Below are 21,456 nucleotides of genomic sequence, written 5' to 3'. Positions count from 1 at the left end.
TGCTCCATTCTAATTTTTAAGGAATTATTTTCTTCAGTGAGTTTTTGGACTTCCTTTCCCATTCTCCTTTTGAAGGCATTCTTCTCCTCATTGGCTTTTTGGACCTCTTTTGCCATTTTGGTTAGTCTATTTTTTAAGGTGTTATTTTCTTCAGCATTTTTTGGGTCTCCTTTAGCAAGCTGTTGACTTGTTTTTCATGATTTTCTCGCATCACTCTCATTTCTTATCCCAATCTTTCCTCCAATTTTCTTACTTGATTTTTCAAATCCTTTTTGAGCTCTTCCATGGCCTGAGACCATTTCATATTATTCTCAGAATCTTTGGATATAGGACCCTTGACCTGGTTGTCTTCCTATGGCTGTGTGCCTTGATCTTCCTCATCACTAAGTGTGTAAGAAAACATCTTTTCACCAAGAAAGTAACTTTCTATAGTCTTATTTTTTCCCCCTGTTTGCTCATTTTCTCAGCCAATTATTTGACTTCTGAGCTCCTTGTTAAGTGGAAGGTATACTACCCCAAGTTTCAAGGGGTTTTCTGCAGCTGTTTTCAGAGATTTCACTAGGCACCTATAAATTCTGTTTCTCCAAGTGGTATGATCCCAAGAGTGAGCTTTCTGTAGCTTTCTCCCTCTCTTTCTCTCTCCTTTTCTCCCCCTTTCCCTCTTTCCCTTTCTCCTCCTCTCTTCCCCTCTCCTTCCCATGATCAGCCAGGAGCTGCAAGCAGTTGGAAGCAGTGTGCCCTCATCTTCTCATTGCTGGGATGCAGTCCTTCCTTTAGTATCCCTGCCGAGTATCTGTCTGAAGAGCTGAGTCCCATTTTATTGGTCAGATAAAGAGTATCATGAAGTTATTCTTATATGTGGACAAGTTGTTAGGAGACACAGTGAAAAAGGTGAGGAAGCCATCTGGTCTATTTTGGAGATACATTGGCTAGAACGAGGCACAACTGTGTGTCACCATGCCCAAGTTTTACTGTGATTACTGTAATGCATATCTCATTCATGATTCTCCATCTGTGAGGAGGATACACTGCAGCTGGAAGAAGCCCAAAGAGAATGTGAGAAACTATCATCAAAAATATATGGAAGAGGGGGTGGAGCCAAGATGGAGGTGTGAAAATAGGGACTTGCTTGAGCTCTCCCCCAATTCCCTTCAAACACCTGTAAAAAAATGACTCTAAACAAATTATAGAGTTGCAGAACCCAAGAAATGACAGAGTGAAACAAGTCTCCAGCCCAAGTCAGCCTGGACCATCACTGGGAAGAGGCAACCATACCATGCTGGGAGCGGAGTGCAACCCAGCATGGGCCACGACAGGACAGACCAGGCCTGAGTAGACCAGGTGGAACAGGCCTCAGGGCGCTGAACCACTGAGCTGTGGCATTTTTCAGACTTCTCAACCCACAAACTCCAAAGATAACTGAGCAGGTCAGTGGATGAGAGAAATGTGCGGTCCAGCCCCAGCCCTGGGACAGTGGAAGTGGCTGCAGCAGCAGTGGCAGCAGTGGCTGCTTCTGGAGATCCAGAGCCACAGACAGTGAGGGGAAACAAGCAGCAGATTAGAGCTAGAGTGTGTAGATCTCTTTGCTGGAGGTAACCCAGGGTTCTATTGCTTTACCCTGCTTGTGTCTGGGTCACAGTCCTGCTTGGTGGCCTTGGGGGAGGAGGAGTGCTGGGGTGGCAGAGCTTGTGGTGGCTGTGGAGAAAGAGTCCTCCTTGTAGTATATACCAGAAAGGAGTGCTTGCACTCACAGACCAGAGCACAGGCCTGGAGAGGAGTACCATACCACCTTAGAATAGAAGTAGCTCTGAAAACAGCAGTGCAAAACTCCTGAAGTTTGGGACAGAGTACTGTCCACCCTGGAAGCAGTCATATCCTGACAAAGAGCTCAGGAGTCAAGTAATTGGCTGGGAAAATGATCAGGCAGCCTAAAATGACTCAGACTATAGAATCTTTCTTTGGTGACAAAGAAGATCAAAAAGTACATCCAGAAGAAGTCAATAAAGTGAAAGCTCCTCCATCAAAATCATCCAAGAAAAATGTGAATTGGTCTCAGGCCATGGAAGAGATACAAAAGGATTTGGAAAATCAAGTAAGAGAAGTAAAGGAAAAATTGGGAAGAGAAATAAGAGCGATGCAGGAAAATCATGAGTTAACAGTTTGCTAAAGGAGATCCAGAAAAACACCTTTAAAAATAGACTAAACCAAATAGAAAAAAAAAGCTCCAAAAAGCCAATGAGGAGAAGAATGCCTTGAAAGGCAGAATTAGCCAAATAGAAAAGAAGGTCCAAAAGACCGCTGAAGAAAATACTGACTTAAAAATTAGAATGGAGCAAGTGGAAGCTAGTGACTTTATGAGAAATCAAGAAATTATAAAACAGAACCAAAAGAATGAAAAATGGAAAACAATGTGAAATATCCCACTGGAAAACCACTGACCTGGAGAATAGATCCAGGAGAGATAATTTAGAAATTATTGGACTACCTGAAAGCCATGATCAAAAAAAAGAGCTTAGGCATCATCTTTCAAGAAATAACCAAGGAAAACTTCTCTGACATTCTATTTTTTGGGTTTTTTTTAGATATTATCCCTTCATATTCAACTCACTCTGTGCCCTTTGTGTGTGTGTGTGTGTGTGTGTATATATATATATATATATATATATATATATATATATATACATACATACATATACATATATATATACACACATATATTATATATATACCTACAGATATACACACATAGACACACACATATATATGTATACACATATATATATATGCATATTCCTTTCAGCTAGTATGATATTGAGGTCTCATGAATCATACACATCATCTTTCTATGTAGGAATGTAAACAAAACAGTTCAACTTTAGTAAGTCCCTTATGATTTCTCTTTCTTGTTTACCTTTTCATGCTTCTCTTGATTCTTGTGTTTGAAAGTCAAATTTTCTATTCAGCTCTGGTCTTTTCACTGAGAAAGCTTGAAAGTCCTCTATTTTATTGAAAATCCATATTTTGCCTTGGAGCATGATACTCAGTTTTTCTGGGTAGGTGATTCTTGGTTTTAATCCTAGCTCCATTGACCTCTGGAATATCATATTCCAAGCCCTTTGATCACTTAATGTAGAAGCTGCTAGATCTTATGCTATCCTGATTGTATTTCCCCAATACTCAAATTGTTTCTTTCTGGGTGCTTACAATATTTTCTCCTTGACTGGGAACTCTGGAATTTGGCTATGATATTCCTAGGAATTTCCTTTTTGTGATATTTTTCTAGAGGCTATTGGTGGATTCTTTCAATTTCTATTTTACCCTCTGGCTCTAGAATATCAGGGCAATTCTCCTTGATAATTTCTTGAAAGATAATATCTAGGCTCTTTTTTTGATCATGGCTTTCAGGTAGTCCAATAATTTTTAAATTATCTCTCCTGGATCTATTTTCTAGGTCAGTGGTTTTTCCAACGAGATATTTCACATTGTCTTCCATTTTTTTCATTCCTTTGGTTCTGTTTTATAATATCGGGATTTCTCATAAAGTCACTAGCTTCCAGTTGCTCCAATATAATTTTTAAGGTAGTATTTTCTTCAGTGGTCTTTTGGACCTCCTTTTCCATTTGGCTAATTCTGCCTTTCAAGGCATTCTTCTCTTCATTGGCTTTTTGGAGCTCTTTTGACATTTGAGTTAGTCTAGTTTTTAAAGTGTTGTTTTCTTCAATTTTTTTTCACTATTTTTTTTGGGTATCCTTTAGCAAGTCATTGACTTTTCATGGTTTTCTTGCATCATTCTCATTTCTCGTCCCAATTTTTCCTCTACTTCTCTAACTTGCTTTTCCAACTCCTTTTTTGAGCTCTTCCATGGCCTGAGACCAGTTCATGTCTTTCTTGGAGGGTTTTGGTGTAGGCTCTTGCACTTTGTTGACTTCTTCAGGCCGTATGTTTTGGTCTTCTTTGTCACCAAAGAAGGATTCCAGAGTCTGAGACTGAATCTGGGTGTGTTTTCGCTGCCTGGCCATGTTCCCAGCCAACTTACTTGACCTTTGAGTTTTTTGTTGGGGTATGACTGCTTGTAGAGCAAAGAGTACTTTGTTCCAAGCTTGAGGGGATGCGCTGTTGATTTCAGAGGTATTTCTATACAGCCAGCTCTGCCACCCCAGCACTCCTCCTTCCTCAAGAACCACCAACCCGGACCTGATGCAAATCTTCAGCGGGCTCTACACTCCTGCTCTGATCCGCCACTTAATTCCTCCCACCACATTGGCCTGGGGCCGGAAGTAACTACAGCTGTAGTTCTATAGCTGCACCTCACCCACTGCCCCTGAGGGGTGGTGGCCGAACTGCGAACTCTGTCCCCCGCAGCTTTTCCCACTAACTTTCTCTGTTGTCTTTGGTGTTTGTGGGTTGATAAGTCTGGTAACTGCCACAGCTCACTGCTTCAGGGTGCTAGGGCCTGTCCTGCCCAGCTCCTGGTCTGGCTGGTCCTGCTGCATCCCACGCTGAGCTCTGCTCCCCTCTACTCTGTCCGCGGTAGACCTCATCGAGCGACCATCCAGGCTGTCCTGGGTTCGATCCCTGCTTCCTTCTGCTATTTTGTGGGTTCTGCAGTTCTAGAATTTGTTCAGAGCCATTTTTATAGGTTTTTGGAGGAACATGGTGGGGAGCTCACACAAGTCCCTGCTTTCCCTCTCTGATATTCTAGAACCAAAAGGTAAAATAGAAATTGAAAGAATCCACCAATAGCCTCTAGAAAAAAGATCACAAAAAGGAAATTCCTAGGAATATCATAGCCAAATTCCAGAGTTCCCAGTCAAGGAGAAAATATTGTAAGCACCCAGAAAGAAACAGTTTGAGTATTGGGGAAATACAATCAGGATAGCATAAGATCTAGCAACTTCTACATTAAGTGATCAAAGGGCTTGAATATGATATGCCAGAGGTCAATGGAGCTAGGATTAAAACCAAGAATCACCTACCCAGAAAAACTGAGTATAATACTTCAGGGCAAAATATGGATTTTCAATGAAATAGAAGACTTTCAAGCATTCTTGGTGAAAAAAACAGAGGTGAATAGAAAATTTGACTTTCAAATACAAGAATCAAGAGAAGCATGAAAAGGCAAACAGGAAAGAGAAATCATAAGGGACTTACTAAAGTTGAACTGTTTTGTTTACACTCCTACATGGAAAGATGTTATCCGTAACTCATGAGACCTTTCTCAGTACTAGGGTAGTTGAAGGGAACAAACATATATATAGACAGAGGGCAGAGGGTGAGTTGAATATGAAGGGACATTATCTAAAAAATAAAATTAAGAGGTAAGAGAGGAATATATTGGGAGGAGGGGAAAGGGAGAGATAGAATGGGGTAAATTATCTCACATAAAAGTGGCAAGAAAAGCTGTTGTAATGGATGGGAAGAGGGGGCAGGTGAAAGGGAATGAATGAATCTTGCTCTCATTGGATTCGGCTCAATTGGGTATCTTACTCTACAGGAAAGTGGGGGTAAGGGGGATAAGAGGTGGGGATGATAGAAGGTAGGAAAGATTGGGGGAAGAAGCAGTCAGAAGCAAACACTTTTGAAAAGCGACAGGGTCAAAGAAGAAAATTGAATAAAGGGGGAGAGGATAGGTTGTAAGGAAATATAGTTAGTCTTTTACAACATGACTATTATGGAAGTGTTTTGCATAACAATACATGTATAGCCTATATTGAATTGCTTGACTTTTCAGGGAGAGTGTGTGGGGAGAGAAGAAGGGAGAGAATTTGAAACTCAAAGTTCTAAAAACAAAAGTTGAAAAATTGTTTTTATATGCAACTGGGAAATAAGATATACAGGCAATGGGGTATAGAAATCTATTTTGCTCTGTAAGAAAGTAAGGGCAAAGGGGATGGGGTAGGGGAGTGGGGTGATAGAAGAGAGGGCAGACTGGGGAAAGGGGCAGTCAGAACACATGTCATCTTGGGGTGGGGAGAATGTAGAAATGGGGAGAAAATTTGTAACTCAAAATCTTGTGGAAATGAATGTTGAATACTAAAAATAAATTTTAAAAAAAGAAAAGTGAAAAAGAAGAAAAAAGAAGAAAAAAATGGATGGAAGAACAAACCCAGAGCCCGATTGATAAAACAACAACTGCATTTCAGCAAGGAAGAACTCATCCCAACCTGTTCTCTGCCCCTCCACTAGAAAGGCCTATGATCCCACCTCCACAGCCTACTATGATGCACCCCCACCTAGAATGATGCCTGTGGGGCCCCTTCCTAGCATGAGGATGCCCATGGGAGGCCATATGCCTATGATGCCTGGCCCTCCAATGATGAGTCCCTGTCCTCATAACATGATGGTTCCCACTCACCCATCAATGCCCAGACCAGACATATAAAATGGAAAGAATATAAAGAAACCCATTTCTCAGTTTTCTTTTCTTTGTTCTATTTCACCAGAACATCATGGTGCTGCATCTCAGATATGGATTTTTCCCCCTCCCCTTTTAAAATGTTGGTGCTCTTCTACATCACTGTCATTTTCCCATGATTCCCCTCCCCCCAGTATATCCTTCCCTCCCCCATTGTATCCCTCCCTCCCTCAGTGTATCCCTCCTCTGTGATAAATAAGCATAGTGGATTACTGACTATGCAACTGGCAACACAGTGTCACTCAGATCCTGGAGACAGGAAGACCTGAATTCATAGCCAACTTCAGACACTTACTAGCTGTACCATGATCCTAGGCAAGTCATTTCAGCTCTTTGTGCCTCAGTTTCTTCATCTGTAAAATGGAAATTGAGGATGCTAGATGGCTCAGTGGATAGACCACTGGGCCTGGAATCAAGAAGACTTGAGTTCAAATCCAGCTTCAGACACTTACTAGCTGTGTGACCCTGCACAAGTCACTTAACCTCTGTTTGCCTAGGAGGCAGCTAGGTGACTCAGTGGATAGAGCATTAAGCTTGGAGTCCAAAAGACCTGATTTGAAATCTGGCCTCAGAAACTTATTAGCTATGTAATCCTGGGTGAGTCACTTAACCTCTGTTTACATTAATCTACTGGAGAAGGATGCCAAAATGCTTCGGTTTATTTGCCAAAAAAACCCCATGGATAGTATGGCCCATGTGGTCATGGAGAGTTGGGTGTGACTAAAATTACTGAATAACAACAATAAAATGGGGATTATAACGGCTGTTATCTTCCACGGTTCTTGTGAGGATAAAATGAGATAATATTTTCAAAGGCTTTGCAAACTTTAAAGCCTCTGTATCTATTATTATTAGTGCTACTAATAATAGTTATTCTATTTGGGGATCTGATTCTCATGGAAGTTGCATTGGAGAGAAGACTTTGTGTCTGTACCACTACTACTGCTGCCAAACAACATTTATGGTATTTTAACATTAGCAAGGTGCTTTACAAATATTATCTTATTTTAACCTCATAACAACCCTGGGTGGCAGGTGCCATTATTATATTATCCATATTTTCTAGGTGAAGAAGCTGAGGCTGAAAGGTGTTTAATGGTTTACCCAGGATCCAAAGACAATAAGTGTCTGAGACAGTCTGTGATGGGTCCTCTGTTTGTCTTTCTGTCCATCTCTCTTTCACACACACACACACACACACACACACACACACACACACTTGATCTTTTTTTAATTTTTCATTTAAAGGATTTATATTGGTGAGAATGGGCTTTTTGAAACACGCTATTGCTATGACTATCACATGCAGATGCGGGAGGGAAGGCCACCTACACACCTGCTCTTTAGCTTCAACCTTAGCCTCATTAAATATTCATTACCACAGGCACAGAGAGGCTAAATGAGGACATGCCCTGGAGCAGCAGAGAGGTGAGCCACAAAAGAGCACTAACTCTTAGTTTTTTCTTGGATTTTTGTAAAAAGAAAAAAGTTTTCATTGCTCTCACACAAGAGTACTCTATGGATAACCTGGAGACCATCTGCTGTATCATGTTTGGAGCAGGGATCCAAAGAGTCGTCACATACCTTGCCATAGACGATTTATCTTTTGTGCAGAAGACTGGTTGTCCCTGGAAGAACCAGGAGACTTTACAAAGGAAAATCGAGGCATCCTAGGGTTGTTAAAGGCCATGTAGTACAAAACCCCTCATTTTACAGGAGAGAAAGCTGAATTGCAAAGAAGCTAATTATACTGTCTAATGTTGTTTATGCATGTGGTAAGTGACATAGGCAACTCAGTTTTTTTTTATTCCAAAGGCAGTATATTTTCCACAGTACCATGCTGCCTGTCCTATTGTTATGCTATACAGAATATGGTTTGTAGAGGGCAAGGGTTGACAAGCTATGACCCATAGGCCAAATCCAGCCTGCCACTTATTTTTGTGTGGCTTTCAAGGTAGGCAATTCTTACGTTATGGGCTATACAAATACAGGTGGTGGACCAGATTTGGCCTGCAGGTCACAGTCTGCTGACCCCTGAATGAGGGAATATTCAAATAATGATGAGTCTTGAGAAGCCCTAAAAATCCATCAACCAACCAAGAATAATTTATCAAGAGGCTACTTTCTGCCAGGCACAATCCTAGGAAATATGTCAGGTACCAGAATACTACCAGTCAGGTACTAGAATACTGTCAAGAAATATTGAAAGAACTCTTGCATTCCAAAAGTTTGGACCACGTATTTGTAAAAGTTCAGGTGTTCCCTGGCCAAGTACAGACTGCCCCTTTTGCCTTTCTGTGATGGACAACAAATACATATCAAGTACCTGCTGTCAGCATATTAAGCTAGAGAGATGGAGATATATAAAAATGAAAATAAGGTTCCTGACCTTAAAACTGAAAGTACTTAAAAGTCCAAGAGTCTCATAAGCACCCTCTAATAGGCTTGTTGCTTTATTTATTCTGCTAATCTGAAAGCAGATGAAAGACAACCTGCATCATTGTTGGCCCTGTTTCAAATTGTGATGACATTTTCATTTTTGATGGCCTCAACAGAACTCTCTATTTAGACAAGGGCCATCTAACTAATCTACTTGTGAATGGGCAGATTTCCACATTTCCTAAATATTTTTATACATATACTTTTGTTATGAAGGCAATGCAGGTGGCTAATTCCTAATGCATGGGTAAGTGACATCCTGGATTAGATAATTATACCTTTGAGAGCTATTTAATATGGTTTAAGTCACATATTCTGAGTAATTTAAGTTATTCAGGCAAAGGATTGGGGGAAAGAAGGATCCGGGGTTACTTCAACTCACTGTAATTTTTAGCAGATGCTGCAAGTGACTTGAGCTTCCCTGGTTAACCAAGTTACAAGGGAAAAAACCCCATTAAATTGGGTTTGGTGGTCTGTCATCATAGTTTAATGGATCTTAGTTCATTTTTCAGAACCCTCTCACAACCTTCCCTTCGTTAGCTGTTCCATGCTCAGAAGAGGACATGATCAGGGACAATGTTTCTCCTAAATAAGAGGACTTTGGAAAAGCAACAGATGCCCTAGAATCTTGGTACTCAGCTTGCTTTCATCATACATGAGTGCACTTCTGCTAGAGTGCAGGAACATGTATGATTGCAAAGTTACAAAATTTCAGTGTTGGAAGGAACCTCAGAGGCCAATTAAACCAATCTATACCTTCACACGAATTATGAGTGTAATGACCAACAGACCCTTGGAAAATACAGTTTCATTCACATCCCAAGTGGGAAATATATACTCTTTTGGAGCAGCCTTTGGAGTTCTGATTTAATAATGGGCTTTCCAAGGAGACCTAGACACTACTATAAGAATAAATGGACTCACACTCTTGGTTCTAGAGAATGATGATGAAACACTACTCACTAATCTGCTCTCATTAGAGATGTGAGGCACTATAAAGATAGTAGACTGCATATGAAGTTTCTAAAGAAGGATAATAATGACCTGGAGAGTAAGTTCCTTACACTTATAAACAGCTCTGATTGGTAGAACTTCCTCCCTTCTATTGATCTAAAATTTTCTTCTTCGAAATTTTTAGTGTTTGCTCACAGTTCTGTCCTCTGGCACCAAGGAGAACAGGTCAAATCTCTAAGTGCAGGAATTGCTTCATTGTTTTAGCATTAGGATAGTTCCCGGTATATGAAAGGCACTCAATACATGATTTCTAATTTATTGCTTGATTACATAGAATAGCCCTATGAATATTTGAAGACAAGTCTTATGGCGCCCTGAATCTTCTCTTCTGCACTCTAAACAACCTCCAGTTCATCCAACTAATTTTCATGGAGCATCATTTGGATACTGCACCATACTGAAAGTTCTCCTTTGGAGCAGGCTTTCTAGCTCAATAATGTCCTTCTTAAAGGGGAGTGCCCAGATCTAGACACTAACATTGACGTGCCAAACATTGCCTGATTACCTAATCTAATGGCCTTTTCTCAATCCTGATCCTCCTTGAATTCTTCAGCACTGAACACTGTTATCACCTTTCTCCCCTGCACAATCTCTCCTTTCTAGGTTTTGTGACACTTCTCTTCCTTTGTTCCTCTCTTCTCTGTCTAACTTCTCCTTGTCTATTTTATTGCTTCTTCATACCTATTATGCCCACTCCCCATGGGTGTACCTCAAGGCTTGGTCTTGGGACCCATCTTTTTTCCTCTTTATCCCATATTATTTGGTGATCTCATGAGCTTCTATGTATTCAGCGGTCATCTCTACATAGATCATTCCCATTTATGTGTGTCTATATGTGTGTAAACAGACATATGAATATATACACATACATATATATATACAAATATAAATATATACATACACATACATATACACACATATAAATATATATATATATGCATGCACATGGAGATATATATATATCTATAATATATCTCCATTGCTACAGTCAGATGTTCCCAGCTACCTCTAAAGATATTTCAAACTAGACAGCCCTTAGGCATCTCAAACTCAACATGACCACCCAAAGCCAAACTCATTATCTTTCTTCTCAAACCCTCCTACTTTTAGACTTCCATATTACTTTTCAGGCAGCTAGGTGGTGCACTAGATAAGAGTGCCAGGCCTGGAGTCAGAAGGGCCTGAGTTCAAATCTGGTCTTGGACACTTACTAGCTGTGTGACCCTGGATAAGTCACTTAACCCTGTTTGCCTCAGTTTTCTCATCTGTAAAATGAGCTAGAGAAGGAAATAGCAAACCACTCTTGTATCTTTACCAAGAAAACCCCAAATGGGTTCACAGAGTCTTGAACATAACTGAAATGAAACAAGAAGAGCTACCACTTTTGAGAATATCACCTTTCTTCCAATCACCAAGATGATGTATTGTGATGTCATCTTTGACAATTTACTTTCAATAACTTTATCTCTACATTAATAACAGCCCCCATTGCCTTTCTCTTCTCTCTACTCATACAGCTACCACTTTGGGTCAGGTCCTCATCATTCTTTACCTGAACTACCACAATAGCCATATGGTTGGTTTCTCAGTCTCAGGTACTTCCCCAGTCTGCCACATTCTCCATTCACTTGCTAACATGACTTCCTCCTCACCCCCCAAAAAATTGCTTTATCAGCCCCTTGCTTGATGAATTCCAGTGACTTCCTATCACCTCCAGGGTCAAAGAGAAAGTTCTCCTTTTGAGATTAGACTCTCTAGCACAGCTGGGTAGTGCAATGGATAGAACACTGTGCCTGAATTTAGAAAGACCCAAGTTCAGACTAGCCTCAGAAATTTCTTAGCCATGTGATCCTGGTTGAGTTTCCTAGTATGTGTCTGTCTCAGTATCTTCAACTATAAAATTGGCATATTAATAGTTGTTGTGAGGATGAAATATAGGTAGATAGGTGGTGTGGTAGATGAGAGAACCAGATCTAAAGTAAGGAAGACTCATCTATCTGAGTTCAGATCTGGCCTCAGACATTTACTAGCTGTGTGACTCTGGGCAAGTCACTTAACCCTGTTTGCTTCAGTTTCCTCATCTGTAGAATGAGCTTGACAAGGAAATGGCAAAATCACTCCAGTAAGGACACCCCAAATGGGGTCATGAAGAGTCAGGTCTGAAATTACTCAAAAACAACATTTGCTGTCTCTCTTAGGATATTCTGTCTCTCATCTCCATGAGTTCTAAAGGGCTGAAACTTGTACCTAGAATGTTCTGCCCTCTTACCTCTACCTTTTAGTTTTCTTGGCTTTCTTCAAGACACTGATAAAAATATCCCTTCTATAGGAGACTTTTCCTCGTTCCCCCAACCCCAACTTGCTGGTGTTTTCCCCTTTCATGACACCTTCCATATACTCTGCACATATCACGTATATCCCTAGTTATTTATATATTTTATCCTCCATAAGAACATCGACTGCTTGTGAAGAGCACTGATTTTTTTGCTCTCTCTCCATCCTCAGTGCTTATCACAGTGCCTGGCACATAGTAAGTTGCTTGTTGACTGACTGACTAATATTCATTACACTTTTAATCTGTGTTGTTGAAAGGTAAGAATTTATAACATATCACTATTGAGACTGTGGATTTTTCCCCCAGTTCTGGAAAATTTAGTTACCTCCATTGTGGAAATTCTGTTTGAAGAGTTAGTAAGCACTATTTTTTTAAGTATTAGAAAATTAACATGAACGTATTTTCCTTAGTTTGGCACTACCTAAAAAAAACTCCAAAATCAAAAAACCAGAAATAAAAAAACAGATAATTTGGCACTACTTAACCTCCTCTCTCAAGAATACTCCAAAAGAGCCAACAGATTTTCAGTCTGGTGATCATCAAAGTGAAAATAAGAAAGGTCGGTTGATATTTGCAGTAACAAATGTTCAGAGACCTAAATCACCATGTTCTTTTCTTAGGAGTATCTTGGGCTTTGTTGTTGTTTTTGTCTGGGCAGGTATATTTTCCTGCCAAAATTACATATTCAGTTCAAACGAACTTATAATCAGGCGAGTAGGTGGAATGAGATGTCAAGTAGGAATAATAATATTTCCACCTACCTCCACAGGATGCTATGAGAATTTATGTGAAAATGTTTTGGAAGTGTTTTGAGCTTTTTAGAAGAAAGAAATTATATAAAGACGTGGTAGTATTTTTTGTAGAAGGGTATCAATGGGTCCTAATTTGTATCAGCCCCCAAAATACAAAGACTTATTTAGACTAAATAATACAAAGGAAAAAAATTGAATAGTGCTAACAATGTGATAGTTATAATTGGCATTTTATATGACTTACAGTGCAATGACTCATGGCCCTCTAACTCCAGTTCCTGGGATGAATTGGGCAGTAAAGGTCAAAAAAATTTGGAGGTGGGGTGGTAATCCCTAAAGTTGAAGTAAGTGCACTGATGGAGCTTCAACTACTCAGGAATCCAAGCTCTTCCATAATTGTGGAATCTCCTCATCAAAGGACTATGGTGTTTATAAGCACAAGGTTTATAAGGCAGCATTTCACCAGAAAACATTGAAGCAATTTGTCATACTCAGACTTTGCATCTGATGTTACTACAGTATTTTTGGGGTCTGGCTTATTGGATCCTGCCTAGCCCAGTGAATACACCTCTATCTGCTCACCCACTTATGGTCACTCCAGACTCCAAGCTGCTTCCCCCCTGGCTTAAGAATTTTTGTTAAACCTATGGATTATCTGGGGAATACTCACCCTCCCCAAATTTAAGCCCAAAATCTGTTCCAGGCTCTTGCCCATGGCCTCATTGATTGTAAATTAGCATAACAAATGTTGTTATAATAAGGTAATGCTGTGATGCCATTAAAAATATGAGAATGAGGAATTTTACCATCTTAATAGATTCTGGCTCTATATCTATGTGTCTGCAAGTCTTAAAACCACAAGAAGGCAATAGCTTGATTTCTTCTGCTCTCCACCCTGCTCATTGCCTTTATAACACCTTAGCCTACCCATTCATCCCTCCTCCCTTACCACCACCATCACCACCACCAAAAACAAAACAAAACAAAACAAAATCAAACAAATCAAACAAACAAAAAAACACCTCAAGAGGTAAAACTCAGCCAATTTGGGCAAACTCATTTCATTCTTTTTTCTTCCTTCCTTCCTTTTTTTTTGAATGAAAAAGATTTCAGTCTGGGGACCTTTACAGTCACTTTATATCAATCAATCTATGACAAGCACTCATTAAGTGTCTACTATATGACAGATACTGGAAAGAATGATCTTGCCATCACCCACAAATGTTGCACGTTCATGTTCATGAACTCTGAAATTCCTTCATTTTTCTGTAATCTTTTACCATTTCATTTTTCCCTATTTTATGATTTCTTAACCTTGTTATTCAACCTCGCTGTGACCCCTAATCTCTCCACCCCTTTAGTTCTTTCCCAGGCCATAACTCTTGCGCTATCTACATTTTCCTCCCTTCCCTTATCGTGACCTCCTGGTGAACTAGTTTAGCTCTATAGTATCTTCTACTCTTGAGCCTCTTTCTCCCTTAGCCTATGGCCAATAACTTCCTGCCAAGTCCCAACTTGTATTACTCCCATCATCTACTGCCTTCATTCCCATTCTTATATTGCTGATTGGAGAGAGAAAAAATCACAAAACTTTATTGTTTGGATCCATTACAAATTTGTTATATAATCTCAACTGGGACCTCACCACAGCAAGGCAATCCTTTCATAGCTCCCCAATTAAGTAATTCCCCTACTTATTAAAGTGCCTTTTCTTTTTATTACTCTTTATAGTTCTCATGACTCTCCCTCCTCTCATCTTCATCTCCCATCACTCAGATTTCTTCTGCAGTTATCTTCATCCCTTTCTCACATAAAGAGTAACTCTACTTGATCTCTCTGCAGTCTTGGACACACTCTTCTGCTTAATAATCTTTGCTATCTAGATTTTTGTGACACTGCTCTATTCCGGTTCTCTTCTCTTCCTTGATGAAACTTAATCTAGGTTACCCCTGCAGAATCTCTATCCTTGGCCCTCCCCTCTTGTCCTTTTATACTATTTCTCTTGGTGATATCATTGGCTTCTATGATTTCAATTACTGTCTTGATGATTCCGACTCCACGATTTTTTTATGTAGCTCTAACCTCTCTCCTTACCTGTTTCTTACTGTTTTTGACGTCTTGAGTTCAATGTCCCATAGACATATTAAACTCAACATGTACAAAACTAAACTCATCATCCTTCCCCCCAAAAAACCCCTTCCTACTTCCAAATGTCCTTATAGCTATCACAGTCACCATTATCTTCCCAGTCACCTAAGCTTGCAATATATGTGTCTTCCAGGACTTTTCACTCTCTCTTTCAACCTATATACTCAAGCAGCAGGTGGCACAGTGGATAGAAGGGTAACTTGGGGTTCCAAAAGACCAGGGTTCAATTCCCACCATGGACACTTACTAACTGTGTGATCTAAGCAATTTACTTAACCTCTGTCTCAGTTTCTCCATCTTTAAAATGGGGATAATAATAGCAACGACCTCACAGGATTTGGGGAGAGATCATATGAGGTAAGATAGTGCTTTGCAACCTTTAAATGCTAGTTAAAATTATTATGATCATTGTTGTGGATTTTACTATTGATAGTGTTTATTTGTTAAGTCTTGTCCATTCTGTCTTAACAACATATCTCTCATATATACTTTCTCTCCTCTGACACTGTCACCCCCCAGTTGCAGGCCCTAATTACCTCATTCCTGAACTATTGAGATAGCCTGGTTGGTATCCTTACCATACTCCAACTCATCCTTCATTCAGCTGCCAGAGTGATTTTCTGAAAGTATAGATCTGGTCATATCACAAACCCTACTCAGTAAACTCTAGTGGTTCCCTATTACCTTCAGAATTAAGTAGAAAATTTTATGTTTGCTTTTAAAGTTCTTTATAACCTAGTCCTTGCCTGACTTTTAAATCTTTTTTATACTTTCTTCTATCCATATATTCCAGTAACATTGGTCTTGCTCTTCCATCTGTAAGATACTGTATCTCCCAACTCATGTACTTCGACTGACTTTCCCTCATGTTTAGAATGGTCTCCCTCCTCACTTCTACTTCTTTGCTTCCCTGGTTTACTTCAGATCTCAGCTAAAATACTGCCTTCTACAAAAAAAGGCTTTTCCTGGTTTCCCTTAATGTTTGTTGAATATCTCCAATTCACTCACTATATAACTTGGATGTATATAGTTTGCATGTAGGACATGAGCTCCTTTTGTAGCAGGACCTTTCTTTGTATCCCCAGTGCTTTGCTCAGTGCCTGACACATAATAATAAGAAGGAGAGCTAAAATTTATAGTTTTTAGTATATGCTAGGCACCATGCTAAGTGCTTTATAATTATCATCTCATTTGATAGTAAAAACAAATTATTAAAGCTTGTTGACTTACTGACCAAAACTGAGTAGGATTTGGTAGCTGTCTTTATACAGGTAGAGAAGAGTTTAGAACCCTAAGGTATGGTACAAGAAAAAACAAAGACTACAAGGCAGAGTCCTCAGAGAGAAAGTGAAGCTAACTAGCTTTTTTGAAGGGGAAATACTCACAATGAAGGACGGCCAGAGAGAATGGCATTGGTCTGTTGTCCTAACTTGGGTTTGGTGGAAAGGGGCATCTAAACCAGTATAATCTTACGGTATTCTTCTCTGCATCAAATAAGTCCATGAATTGTGATAAGGGAGCAAGGATCCTTGACCCAGGGACTGGAGCTGATCCATACTTGAGAGTGATAAGGAGAGGGGATGCCTGGGAAATTCCCTGGCAGAAGGAAAAGGCTGATACAATAGGCCTTACTTTGTCAGGGTGACTCAAGAGGTTTGAGCTTTTCCTAGACTTTTTCATTTCTTGGGGTGGACAGAGTACTGAAGCACTTCAAGTAACCTATGATTATGTGTTGGAAAATATTTCAGTAAAGAATACAGTAGGCCATATGACTATAATGAGGCATGTGATCTTTTTAGGCTGTAAATAAGTAGGAAGAACAGATCAAGGGGGAAAAAAAGCTATGTGTTAGCTGAGGTAGCCTGAGGGCTGTACTTCCTGTCTGTATAGTCAGAAGCAGATCTTTGGGACTGGAGAGATGAAATTAGAGGCAAGATAAAGCTTCTGTAGGGTCCAAGACCCAAGTTGAGTGGTTATGAGGAGCACTGGAGCTAACCACTTCAAAGTGACCATATTATCAAGGGAGAGATGGCAAGAGAGCTGAGCCTGAAACTATGGAGACTATAAACCAAGAAAGGTAGGGCTTGCAGATTAACAGGGCAGTGGAAGCAGTAGTAGCAGTCAATTAATAAATACTTGTTAAGTACTATTACGAGCTAAACACTGGAAAGACAAAGAAAGCCAAAAGATAATCACTACCCTAGAAGATTTCACAATCTAACAGGAGACAAAATATGTAAACAAAACTATATACAGGATAAATAGAAAATAATCAACAGAGAGAAGAGGGATTGGTAAAGTCTTCCCGTAGAAGGCAGGATTTTAGATGGGACTTGAAGGAAACTAGGAAAGCCAAGTGAAGAGGAAGAACATTCCAGGCATTAGAGACAGCCAGCGGAAATGCACAGAATCGGGAGATGGAGTGTCTTGTTCAAAGAAAAGCAAGAAGGCCAGTGGGGGAGAAAAGTTAATAGACCATAGTAGAAAGAAGAGAAGTGCCAAGATCATACAATTTCTTTGTCATTTCTAGATTGTGGCCAAGAATTGGAGCATGATTTGTCAGAGAAAATGTCTGAGTCTCACGGAGGTGAGACTCTCTGGAAAAGGGTTACTTCCATACCTTTTCTTATGATAATAAGCTTTTTAAAAAATGTTTTATAAGCCTCAATGCTCAGAGGATTAGTAGGGGAGGAGAGAATAGCGCCTAAGGGGGATTTTTAATATTTCGGTTGTTCCCAGGACTTGACAATGAACTTTATCAAACTACGGAGTTGAAATTTGAATGTTCTATCTTACCAATGAGAAGCTACTTCAATGACTCTCAGTTTCATAGATAAAAGAAAATCTTCCAATGGAACAAATTACAACTCATCCATGTCTTCCCAACCTATGTCATTCTTGTCCATAACCACCAATAAATCTTCCCTAGACCATCTACCCAGAGGGATTTGGATTTAAGCCTTTTAATATTCCTTGGTAACTAAAGAAGCATTTTCACAGTCCGTCTTGTACTACTACTACTACTACTATTACTACTACAACTACTACTACTACTACTACTACTACTACTACTACAACTACTGCTACTACTACTGCTACTACTGCTACTACTACTACTACTACTGCTACTACTACTACTACTACTACTATTACTACTACTACTATTACTACTACTACTATTACTACTACTAGTAGTACTAATCCTAGCTAGAATTTATACTTCTACTATTTGCCAGGCACTTTGCTACATGCTTTATAAAGAATATGTCATTAGTTCAGAACAAGAGTCTAATTCCTCTCATTAGAGACTAGGCTCCCCTAGGACTGTACCCATGCCTTTAGCACAGGGGCCTCATTGCCAAACTTTGAAATCCTTCAAATACCAGTTCAAATACCACCACTGCTATGAAGTCTTCTTTCATCTGACTGAAATTGCTCATTATCTTCTCAAATATTCAAAGAGTACTTATCTTTGTCTCTCCTTCGTACCTATTATTTTTGCCCATGTTATTCCTTTCCTCCTTACCCCCATCCCCATTACATTGCAAGTTCCTTAAGGACAGGAATAGTGACAGTTTTTAATTTTTGTATCTCTGGCTTCTACAAAGTCCCCCTTGTATGTCCCTGTTGAAGGCTGTCCCAGTAGAGCACGACTATTGGCAGGTTCTAGTCAGATGGAAAAGTCTTGAATACAATTGTAGCAACGGATCACATCTTCTTTCTGAAGACTAGCCTAGGTATTAATGGGATCGTCATCAGTTATGAAATAACAACCACAGTAGCAACTACAATAATAATATGAAAGGACCCATTTCTATGACAATCCCCTTCCATTTCTGTGATCACAATTGAACAATAGTTGAAGAAGTGGTAGCGGTCATTAAGAATCAAAAAATTTTGAGGTAGTCAATAAACAATAATTAAATTATTACTTAACCTATTTTTAAAAGATGACCAAGATAATTAAAAAAAAGCAAAACACCCACTCATATGCCTACTTTCTTGTCTCCAAGAAAGCTTTATGAAAATAACCTATAAATGTAACAAGGCAATCTTTGGTGAAAGTATGAGAAAGAAAAAGATTATTTTCAGAATTAATATTCTACAGCATATCACTTTTGATAGTCACACAATTGACTTAAAGGTACAGAAAATTAAATTTCTCTCAGTTTATTTTTGTAAGGTGATTTGAGGTTGATCAGGGAGTCCCCAATCAATTTGATGAGTCTTTTAGTCACCTGGATGAGATCATAAGGGTTGGACTTTTTGCCTGAAGGGCACTTCCTGTGGAGGAAAGTCTAAGCATTGATACCTTTGGTACCTTGTTGAAAAGGCACTGGGAACACCTCTGATTCATTCCCAGTAAGTGGAGCTGCCTTTGAGATGTTTGGTACTAGACTAGACTCTTATGAATCCAACCGTCCCCGCACCCTTGTCTTTTTTAAAAGCAAGCTCATGCTTTCTCTTATTTGGACCTCTGAACTAAAGTTTAGCAAGAAGGAAGAGGGAGTTTCTCCTCTCCTAGTCATCCTAGAACATGAAGGAGAAGAAGGACAACTTGTCAAAGCATAAGGCAATTGGTATGTACTTGCTCAAATGAATTGTTTACTGGCATGTAGCTTTCTTCCCACACTTCTGTTTCTTTTTCCTGAGTAAGGGTATGAGTCAAAAATACCTAAGAATCAATTTTGTCATGTCCAAGATACAACAACATCGGGGATATTGACAGAGTTCTTACAGAGGAACATAGACATGCGCATGCATATGTTTGTCTATATGTTCCCCTGATAGGAGGGATCTTGAGAGTGGACTTGATGGATGAGTTTGAGCTTTGAGGGTTTGAGAGCTACAAAAAGCTGGAGAATCTCTCATTTCAGTTATTCAAGTACCAATGCCCTGGAGGGAGGTTTTCTTCAATAACATGCTTATTGACAAAGAAGACTGACAAAAAAATCATATTGTTCTTAAAGGAATAAAGCCATGCCATGAGGCATGAGGGGAAAAGATATCTATACCTTGTCAACTCTTCTGTTATTGTGAGTTACTTAGATAATGGAGCTATGATGTGAAGAATTGCTTGTTCTATACTCTCCCCAAGTGTATTTATCTTCCAGAGCATCTACTGATCCAGATCTAATAATAGCAATAACTAATAATAAATACAGTTAGCATTTATATGATATTTTAAGGTTTTACGTATATTATCTCATTGGTAACTTTAACAACTCTGTGAAGTACGTGCTGTTATTATCCTTGCTTTACAGATGAAGAAATTGAAGCAGATATATGTTAAATGATTTGCCCAATGCCAAGTGTCCAAGGTTGCGTTTGAGCTCAGGGCTTCCTGACTCTAGGTCCAATGATTTGTTCACTGAGCCACCCAGCTGTCCGATAGCAGTCTCTAGGTATCTCCAGCCTCTAGCAAAATATCTTTTAGAACTAAGTACTTAAAAATGTTTGTTGAATGGAATTGCTGTTGAAAAAGAAACGACTTCAAGTTTGTGAACCTCTGAGACAGAAATGGAAGAATCTACTGCCTGAATTGAACGTACACATTGATATCATTAAGTATTCAGCCTGAGTACCTTAAAGTCTATATCAAATGCAAACAGTTTTTATTTCTTGTTCTCCACTCAGGTAATGATTTTTTCAAATCTAGTTTTTATGTAATAGTTGGAAGTATATTGTGACTATCACAATCCAACCACATCTTCTCATTCTGTACAGTTCTTGTCTGTCTGTAAATCTTCCCTAGAGAATCTCTCTAATCTTCTGAAGACCTTCCTTTAATGTTTTTAATATGTGATGGATCCCTGTGAAAGACATTGACTTGCTATCTCTTTTCTGTCACTCTACTTGATTAGCCCACTTTTTCTGACTAAATATGTTCTCGATGAGACATTTTGTACTATCTTTTGTTGAAGTCATCAACGAGGGGGGAAAAGCCCCACAGCATCCTATTTATACCCACCTTAAGTCATGACATTGGCCTTTGGGTCACTCACAATTATGACTCTCTTGAGATCATAGTGTTCTATGATTGCCTTATAGTATCATCAGGAAATGATTTATGATCAAACAGTCCTTTGCTTTTCAAATTATCTACTTTCAGGCCTCTGGATAGCAGATATTCTATTAGTGAAAATCAGCTGACATAAACAGTAAAAACAGGAAAATTTAGCTCAATTAAAATCAATTGAGGAGTCACAGTGGGAAATTGATATAACAATATTACATTTGCCTTGGTCCTGTGCTGAACTCATTGATGGAAGTTAGGTTTTCCTTCATGTCTCCTAATTTATCTTAATTTCTTTTTATTATTAAATTTTATTTTTAATTATGGAATAAAATAA

The 21,456-nt window shown here is 39.2% G+C and overlaps 1 pseudogene; it reads left to right on the top strand.

Moving 5' to 3' along the window:
* The first annotated feature begins 957 nt into the window (after window positions 1-957).
* LOC118839937 lies at window positions 958-6,382 on the top strand (annotated as a pseudogene).
* The last annotated feature ends 15,074 nt before the right edge of the window (window positions 6,383-21,456 follow it).

The sequence above is a fragment of the Trichosurus vulpecula genome, chromosome 1 (genome assembly GCF_011100635.1).
Source record: "Trichosurus vulpecula isolate mTriVul1 chromosome 1, mTriVul1.pri, whole genome shotgun sequence".
NCBI lineage: Eukaryota > Metazoa > Chordata > Mammalia > Diprotodontia > Phalangeridae > Trichosurus > Trichosurus vulpecula.
The sequence above is the reverse complement of the archived record's forward strand: the minus strand, read 5'-3'. Positions and strand labels throughout refer to the sequence as shown.